The 9,600-nt window shown below is 44.1% G+C and overlaps 1 pseudogene across 1 annotated transcript; it reads left to right on the top strand.

The window, feature by feature from the left end:
- The first annotated feature begins 1,791 nt into the window (after positions 1-1,791).
- LOC309830605 (vacuolar protein sorting-associated protein 26C-like) lies at positions 1,792-3,122 on the top strand (annotated as a pseudogene). Its single transcript has 2 exons — positions 1,792-2,146; positions 2,574-3,122. The product of its transcript is annotated as a vacuolar protein sorting-associated protein 26C-like (transcript).
- The last annotated feature ends 6,478 nt before the right edge of the window (positions 3,123-9,600 follow it).

The raw sequence follows: 9,600 nt of genomic DNA, 5'->3' as shown, positions 1-9,600 counted from the left end.
GCTTTGGAATCAGGCTCACCTGGGGCTGATTCCCTGTTCCTCTATGGTTTTGAAGCTGGCCAAGAAATTTAACCTTCTCTAGCCTCGTTCATCTCATCTCTTCACTTGAGTGTGTGTGTTTGAAAATCAAAGATGATCCTATGAAGTGTTTAAAAAAGTGTCCAACACAAAGTGGATCCTCAGAGAGGATAAGCAAGGTAAGGTTTCAGGTATGTATGAAAACACTCCAGTGGTGGGGACTCCACAGAGGTGGTGGACCTCTTCCTTCATCTCGTGTGACAGTTAGAATATGGATAGGTGTGATGGCAGCATGTTTGTTTCTCTGCAGTATTCCAGACCCATTCTTTTCACACATGGGCTATTTAGGAAGGAAACGTACTTCGTTTAGGTTGAATAGGCTTTGCCAATAATGAGAGAGAAGAACTTCTCAGAATGGAACTCAAGATTGGTGGGCTATGAAGAAGTGCAATAGGAAAAGAAAAGCCTAGTAAGTGTCACTGGAAACATGCCAGTGGGAAGGGACAGGATGTCTAGCCCTTTGGGCTTCCTCAACAGGAATTACATGCATTAATCTCCCCAAAGCTTCTAGGAGCATCATTAAAGAAAGGAAAAGGAGGAGTAAAAAGAAATTTTATCTCACAAATTTATTGGTCCTAAGCCCTACTATCATTATTATTAATAGAAATAATAATTATAACAATATAACTTTGAATAGCCATCATTTTATCCCTTTAAAGCATTTTCACTCTCTGGATTGCTCTGGTTTCTCACAGATCTCTGTTGAGGTGGAACTGAATAGAACTCTCTGCCACCCCCACCACCCCTCACCAAATACAAATGTTCCTCCAGGTCCTCTGCCTCTTGTTTGTAGAAAAGCTGAAGTCTCCCAGGCGTCCCAAAATAGCAGGTTCAAGCAGTTAATGATTAAGACAATAAAGTCACAGATTCAGTATCTGATGCACATTTCTGAGTATTTTATGGGTACTATAATGGGCACAAGATGGGAAAAGCTAACTTCATGATGACCAGACTGCAACCATGACATAAGCTGCGCCATCTTGAGCAGTACTGAATATATGGCTAGCACAATTCCAAGAACTGGCCTTAAGAGAATGGGATTAACACTATTGCTCATAATAATCTACATATTTGTGGGCATCAAAATAATTGTAGCTTGTTCTGCCCTTATATGTAAATGAGCAACTAAAGCTGTCAGCAGAGAGATGCTTCAAACCCATGTCGATAATGTTCACTATAAGACCTCAATGCCCTTTCTCAGCATGAAGCTACAGAAGGTGGACCTTTGTCCCTAATCCCATAGAAATGAAATGATGTCTGACAGGGGCCTGGGGGGGTGCAGTTGTAAGCAATTCTTTTCAGGAAGCCGTCCTCAGCAGAAAATCTCGTTTCTTGTTAATTTAGCAAAGCTACATTTTAACTCACTTTTTTTTTTTTTAACATCTTTATTGGGGTATAATTACTTTACAATGTTAACTCACTTTTAAATCAGACGCCCGCATGCTCTACTCATTTCTGGCCCTAGCATACTTTTTAAATCTTTTGATCAAACAGTATCTTGCCTAACCTGTTGGTTATTTCCATAGATTAAAGAAGTAGAAATGAAGAGTAAGTAATTAACAGATGACCAGATCTCTTCCTTAGCTTCCCCTTCAGTAATCTGGCAAACAAACTGTGTGATAAAAGTGGTGAACAAGATAGCATCTACGGGGTGCCCTCCTTTCCCTTGGGTCACGCGTGGCCGGAAGTGTTTCCCGAAACGGAGTATTCGAGATGGGGACCGCCCTGGGCATTAAGGTTAAAAGAGCGAACAAGGTTTATCACACCAGGGAAATGCTCTCTGGGGTGGTGGTCGTATCTGGGAAGGATTCGGTCCAGCACCAGGGAGTCTCCTTGACAGTGGAAGGGGCCGTGAACCTCCAACTCAGCGCCAAGAGTGTGGGTGTGTTTGAAGCATTCTATAATTCTGTTAAGCCCATCCAGATTATCAACAGTACCATCGAAATGGAGAAACCAGGAAAATTTCCCAGTGGCAAAACAGAAATTCCTTTTGAATTTCCTCTGCACGTGAAGGGTAAGAGTTCTGTATGAGACTTATCACAGCGTGTTTGTCAACATTCAGGTTAAGGTATGAAGAGCTCATTTTGAGATGCCCTGGGGGCCTGAGCTCCAGGACTCTGAGCACTGTCACTAGCATCTCTTCTCTTCCCCATGTGGGGCACAGCTCTGCCCTTGCCCTGGCACCCAGTGCAGTGCTGCCCATGCAGAGAACCCAGCGAGTGAGAGCGAGTTGGGGGCTGACCCACATCTCCCAGGTTGGCCTGTGAAGTCTAGATACCGTCCAGGGGTTTGCAGTCCTGCTGCCTGTGTTTTCTCATCCTTACTACAAAACAGCTGCCATTTTACCCAGAGCTGCTGTGTGCCAGGCCTTGGCTTATCACACGTTACCTCGTCGGATCCTCACTAAGTATACCCTGTGCTGTGACATGAGGCGGTCCCTGCTGGCCAAGGACTTGACTAAGACCTGTGAATTCATCATTCACTCTGCTCCTTAGAAGGGGAAACTGACCCCCATTCCCGTGGACTTCACTGTCACACCTGAAACCTTACAGAATGTCAAAGAGAGAGCCTTGCTCCCCAAATTTCTCATCAGAGGACATCTCAACTCAACCAGCTGTGTTATCACACACCCACTAACGGGAGAGCTGGTGGTGGAGAGCTCGGAGGCCACCATCAAAAGCATCGAGCTGCAGCTGGTGCACGTGGAGACCTGTGGCTGTGCAGAAGGGTACGCCCGTGATGCCACAGAAATTCAGAACATTCAGATAGCCAATGGGGACGTGTGTCGGGGCCTCTCTGTCCCCATATACATGGTCTTCCCCCAGCTCTTCACCTGTCCGACACTGGAGACCACCAACTTCAAAGTGGAGTTCGAGGTTAACATTGTTGTGCTGCTTCACCCTGAGCACCTCATCACAGAGAACTTCCCGCTGAAGCTCTGCAGGATGTAGGCAGGAACAGGTGGAAATGCAGCCGTGCGGACCTACGGGAGCTGAAGCCGGCAGCCCCGAACTTGCTTTCTTGATGGTTCTGTATCAGAAATGAGTCTGACCCTTCTTCCTCATTCCCTCGAGGCCCCTCTAGTCAGAACTATCCTTTGAAATTCATCAGGATTTCTTCATGGCGTTGGCAAGATTGTTTCCCAGAGAGTAAATTTCCTGTGACTCCTGACTAACCTGCTCCTTTTTAAGTTCAGAGCACAGTTATAACAGAGTCTGAATTTTGCTGGAAAGTGAGGTCAGGGACAAAGGAAACCTCCTGTCTGGCCGACGGTTGTGGCCAGGGCTCCCGACAGCTTCCCGACTGCGCAGGGTGGCGACAGGCGTCCTGGTTGCCAATGACTTTGGCGGACACCCGCCAAGGAGGGTGCTGTGGTGCCCGCTGCAGATGCGCAGCGTGTTTCCCACTCTGTTCTCTTTTATAACATTTGTCGTGATAACTTCAGAACTTTTGGGGACCTGGGGAAAGTGTGCTTTGCCCTCCCAGGAGTGAGGGGGTCTGGTGACCACAGCTGGTGCTGGAGTATTTCTGAGTCTCAGGACCTGGTGTGAAGTTGCCTGCTGCCGTCTTCCGAGTCCGTTTAAGTGCGAGGTTCTGTCGGGAACAAAAACACGTGTCCACGCCCGTCATTGTTGGCTGGATTCTGAGTGGCAGGGGACCCGAGCCCAGGCCAGCAGTGAAGACCCCTCTGTGCTGGGCGGGGCCTGGACCTGATGAACTTGGCCCACTTCCATCCCACGTGAGGGACCTGCGTTGGCGGGGTCGGGGGAGGTAGTTTGGCCTGAAGCCATTTTCTCCCTCGCCTCCTGTTGGGAATTGCCGTGTACGGTGGGTCTGTTACAACACATTTCTTCCTTCACATCCGGCTGTTGTTTCTCTGGGTCCACAATTAACCTCAGAAGTAAGCCGCGCACCGTGCACGCTGCCTGGCCTTCCTCTCCTGAGGGAATAATTATTACGTGAAGAGCTGCCAGCAGCCCGGCCGCCTTTATCATTTTATTCAAACTCGAGGGGCCTGGGCGAGAGCCATTTCCTTGCCCTTCTTGGACGGGCACCTCCACCATCAGTTAGTAAGGAAAACTCGGACGTTTGGGTATCTTGGGCAGCAGCAGCCCCACTACTGCCCTGGAGCTGGAGGTGTCCTTTGTCAGGTTCTCCCATTACAGCAGGGGGAAGGGGAGGTGAAGGAAAGAGGCTGTGAACCTAAAACCGTACATTTTTTGGGGAAATGCCCGGTTAGGCAGGGGCACGTTCTGGCTATTGGAGCTCCAACAGAAATGGGGCCTTGCTCTGGTTCTCAGACACATTGTGAGTTCCACAGGAAATGTGGAGAGGTCAATCAGAAATAAAACGTTTAAAAAGGAAACAAACAAAAAAAAGATAGCATCTAAAGAAATGTCACAAGAAGATGACAAGCCTGCATGCAGTGGGAGACAGGTATGAGTCTGATCCCCTAACTCAATGATTAACTGAGATTACTTTCCTTTTCCCTTTAAAAACTTTCATGGTTGAGCAGAATCTTCGGAGTTGATCTTTGGGGACACCGAGTCCACCATCTCTCCAGATTGCTGGCATTCTGATTAAAAGAAACTTTCTACCAACACTTGCCTCTCTCTTGGGTATTGATTTTCAAGTGGTGAGCAGCTGGACCTGAGTTTGGTAACAGAGGAGAAAGGCAACCCAGGAATCATTACTTCCATTTTACAGATGTAGACGCAGGCTGCTGAGTCTCTATTAAAAGATTTTTACCACCTGGTTCCATGTGATCCAGGGAAACACATTTAAGCCTACAGAACCTTAGTTCTCTTATCTTCTAACATGGAAATCAAATAATCTCTTAGAATACTTCCGGTTGAAGATCTTATTATCTATTTTAATAGCTGTAATTAACTGCTTCTTAAACAGTCTCCCATGATCCTGCCCTCCTGATATTTACATTCTTCTATAAACTCTTTCCCTGTGTGTGAGCTGGACCTAGTGACTCACTTCTAGCAAATAGAATACACCAGAGGCAATAGGATGCTGTTTCCGAGATTAGGTTATAACTACTGTGACTTCCCTCTTCCTTGTTCTCTCTCTTTGGCTCTTCTCATGTACTTGCTATAATGAAGCAAGTTGCAGAGGCCCACATGGTGAAGCCCTGGGGACAGCATTTGGTCAATAGCCAGTGAGAAACTGAGGCCTTCAGTCTGACAACCCGAAGAGAACTGAATTCTGCCAATGGTACTGTGAGTGAACATGGAAGCAGATTCTCCCCTGGTGGAACCTTCAGATGACTGAGATCCTGACCAACAACTTGCAGCCTTCTGAGATACCCTGACCCAGACCCTTAGCTTCCAACTAAGCCACTCATGAATTTCTGACCCACACAGGAACTGTGAGATGATAAATGTTGTTTTAAGTCTCTAAGTGTTGAAATAATTTGTTGCACAGCAATAGATGATTAAAGTCAAATATCAATGCCAGAACTGATCACAGGATTTCTTTTCCCTGAATTTTTGTTTCAGCATTTTCTAACATATTCATAACACATTAGTGAAATGAAATGCTCTGTGTGAGAAGGGTTCTATGGTCAAAATACATTTAAGAAATGTTTCACAGTCGATCTTTCCCTTGCAAATACATAATGTATATTGTATATTAAAGATTCAGTGGTAAAGAAAGTTAATTTTGTTAAAGCCAGCTTTCTCAAACTTTTTGACCACATAACACTATTAACATGAAGCACCTATTAATAAATATTCCAAGGAAGATATACATCATAGAGCACAATGAACACACTTTAGGAAACACTGACAGGGCTATTTTATTACCTTCTGAACATCTTTCTGAGAGCTGTCCCTACAACCAAGAAAATGAAGCAGAATGGAAAAATCTGTGGTGTGTACAGTTTGTGTACTATCAGGAGAAAAATACACCTGGAGGTACTTCTGGCAGTATGAATATGAATACTTTTTATTCCCTTCTCTCTACCTTTCTATGTTTCCCATAGTGGACATATATTACTATTTATATATGACAAATTTTATACAGTAGGCTTAGTAACATTCTTCTCCCCATCTTGTTTTGGTAAGCTTTGAGACTGCGCTTTTATGTATGCACATGTGTATACAAGGGGGTGGAGGCACTGGGGTGAGGCATAAGGCCGAGATAACTCTGGCTGCATGTATTACCCCTGTCTACATGGGTGGATGCCTGATTACCTACTCTGGATGAGTTTCAAGCTCTCCTACAGGTTACGCTTTGCACCTGCCCAGAGAACCTATGAATGGCATAGCTGTACTGCTGACATTTCTTTATGGGAGGCTGGTCAGTAGGTCTGACCCTCTCTGCCAGAGCTGAGTTGTTACACCGTTGTGTTTATGGGGTCCCCCAGGCCTGAAATAGATCCCTGCTCTTCTTCCTCCTTGCTGCAGCAAGAAAGACATTGCTATATATGTCCCAAATTTTGGGGCCAAAGAGAAGAAGGGAAAGGTGAGGAATGAAGTTGTTTCCCTGCCCAAGTGCAAAATGCAGCCCTTCAGGAGAGATTCTAGACTGTGGGGAAACAAGTTATGGCAAAGTTGTGTGGCCAGGTACAATAGCAGGGGCCTGGAGTGTTTCTTCTGGGGTGAGCATTCCGAGCGTAGGTTAGAGGAGCTTCTGCGACTATAGAGGCATGATCTGGACCACTATTGAGCAAGAATTGGGATTACAAGCCAGTGAATGTGAAGCCAAGCTTTGACCACAGGACAGTTAGTCTCAAGAGCTTTCTGCCTTCCTGTTCACACTTGCTCCCCTACTCTCACGCTGCCAACCACTACTGAACTGCCTTGCACCCTTCTTCATTTTTAAAAAAAATTAATTTATTTATTTTTTCAGGTTTTTTTTAACATCTTTATTGGAGTATAATTGCTTTACAATGGTGTGTTAGCTTCTGCTTCATAACAAAGTGAATCAGTTGTACATATACATATATCCCCATATCTCTTCCCTCTTGCGTCTCCCTCCCTCTCACCCTCCATAACCCACCCCTCTAGGTGGTCACAAAGCACCGAGCTGATCTCCCTGTGCTATGGGGCTCCTTCCCGCTAGCTTTCTATTTTACATTTGGTAGTGTATATATGTCCATGCCACTCTTTCACTTCGTCCCAGCTTACCCTTCCCCCTCCCTATGTCCTCAAGTCCATTCTCTAGTAGGTCTGTGTCCTTATTCCCGTCTTGCCCCTAGGTTCTTCATGAGCATTTTTTTGTTTTGTGTTTTGTTCTTAGATTCCATATATATGTGTTAGCATACGGTATTTGTTTTTCTCTTTCTAACTTACTTCACTCTGTATGACAGACTCTAGGTCCATCCACCTCACTACAAATAACTCAGTTTCATTTCTTTTTATGGCTGAGTAATATTTCATTGTATATATGTGCCAAATCTTCTTTATCCATTCATCTGTCAATGGACACTTAGGTTGCTTCCATGTCCTGGCTATTGTAAATAGAGCTGCAATGAACAATATGGTACATGACACTTTTTGAGTTATGGTTTTCTCAGGGTATATGACCAGTAGTGGGATTGCTGGGTCGTATGGTATTTCTAGTTTTAGTTTTTGAAGGAACCTCCATACTGTTCTCCATAGTGGCTGTATCAATTTACATTCCCACCAACAGTGCAAAAGCGTTCCCTTTTCTCCACACCATCTCCAGCATTTATAGTTTGTAGACATTTTTTTTTTTTTTTTTGGCGGTACGCAGGCCTCTCACTGTTGTGGCCTCTCCTGTTGCGGAGCACAGGCTCCGGACGCGCAGGCTCAGTGGCCATGACTCATGGGCCCAGCTGCTCTGTGGCATGTGGGATCTTCCCAGACCGGGGCACGAACCCGTGTCCCCTGCATCGGCAGGCGGACTCTCAACAATTGCGCCACCAGGGAAGCCCTGTTTGTAGATTTTTTGGTGATGGCCATTCTGACTGGTGTGAGATGATATCTCATTGTAGTTTTCATTTGCATTTCTCTAATGATTAATGATGTTGAGCATTCTTTCATGTGTTTGTTGGCAATTTGTATATCTTTGGAGAAATGTCTATTTAGGGCTCTGCCCATTTTTGGATTGGGTTGTTTGTTTTTTTGATATTAAGCTGCATGAGCGTCTTGTAAATTTTGGAGATTAATCCTTTGTCAGTTTCTTCATTTACAAATATTTTCTCCCACTCTGATGGTTCTCTTTTCATCTTGTTTATGGTCTCCTTTGCTGTGCAAAAGCTTTTAAGTTTTATTAGGTCCCATTTGTTTATTTTTGTTTTTTATTTCCATTTCTCTAGGAGGTGGGTCAAAAAGGATCTTGCTGTGATTTATGTCATAGAGTGTTCTGCCTGTGTTTTCCTCTAAGGGTTTGATAGTGCCTGGCCTTACATTTAGGTCTTTAATCCATTTTGAGGTTTTTTTGTGTGTATGGTGTTAGGGAGTTAGGCAGCACCTTTCTTCTTATCCTGAGTTCTTTCATCACTTTAAAGTGTTTTGTATCAATGACCTAATCTAGCATGTGATGAAAGCTGAGGGCTTTTCTTCAGAAAGGTACACCTACATGCATTTAAATGTTTCCTATCACTTCTCAAAGAAACAAGAATAAGGAGTCTGATGTTGAAATGGAAGCTTTGCTTCTACATCCAGAGTTCACAGATCCTGAAAGTTCATCATCAGCTTACTAAGGGTTCATGAGTTCCTGAGTTATAAATTCTACCATAAAGCCCTGCTCCCAGCTGAAGGTTTAGATTGAAAATTGTCTATTGAAGGTGTGGAACAGACATAGCTTCAGATTTCACCTGGGCCCTCTTAATAGAGAAATGGTGGGCTTTAAAATTCAAGACAATTAGTCTTGAGTAGTGTGGTTCCAAGCTTTGAGGTATGCAGTCGGGGAAAGAAGTCTTAGGGGCCCATTTGGCAACCCCCGAATCACAGATTAAACTCCTTGTGTGGATAAACCTGGGTGGCTCTTAGAATATTCAGCCGCTTATCTGGAGAACTAATATATGCCTAAGTCCATGGCAAGGAATCTGGAGTCAGACTGAAATTGTGTGGCATTGAGTCTGGAGTCCTTCAGTGGCCCTTTATCTGGAGGATGGAAGTCTTCAGTTACCTTAGTTATTATCATAATGGGGTTCACTGATATCAATATTAAGAGTGAAATTTCTTAGCTTTCACACAATTATTATTTTAGACAAGATGCTTTTCTTTCATAGAAATCATACATCATTAAAAAGAAATCATATATTCCTTGTTGTGCTTAAGGAGTACAAGTCAAATTTCATAGGTGTCTTCCACCAAATATCTCCCATCCCACCTGCAAAATCTCTATTTCTATCATTCTTTGATTTAAATCTTTGAAGGTTGCTAAGAAAAATGCAAATGCTATTGGAGGAGTTTAGCTTTCTACAGCTATTATCATTCAGGAATTTCTTAATCTAGATTAGTTTATTAGATTGACTACAGACAGGGACAGGAGACACAAGTCAAAAAGCTAGGAGGCTGGAAGAAAAAGGACAAGAAAATT

Source organism: Grampus griseus, assembly GCF_964374135.1.
Source record: "Grampus griseus genome assembly, chromosome: 12".
Lineage (NCBI taxonomy): Eukaryota > Metazoa > Chordata > Mammalia > Artiodactyla > Delphinidae > Grampus > Grampus griseus.
Note: the sequence above shows the minus strand (reverse complement) of the source record. Positions and strands in the feature narration are given on the sequence as shown.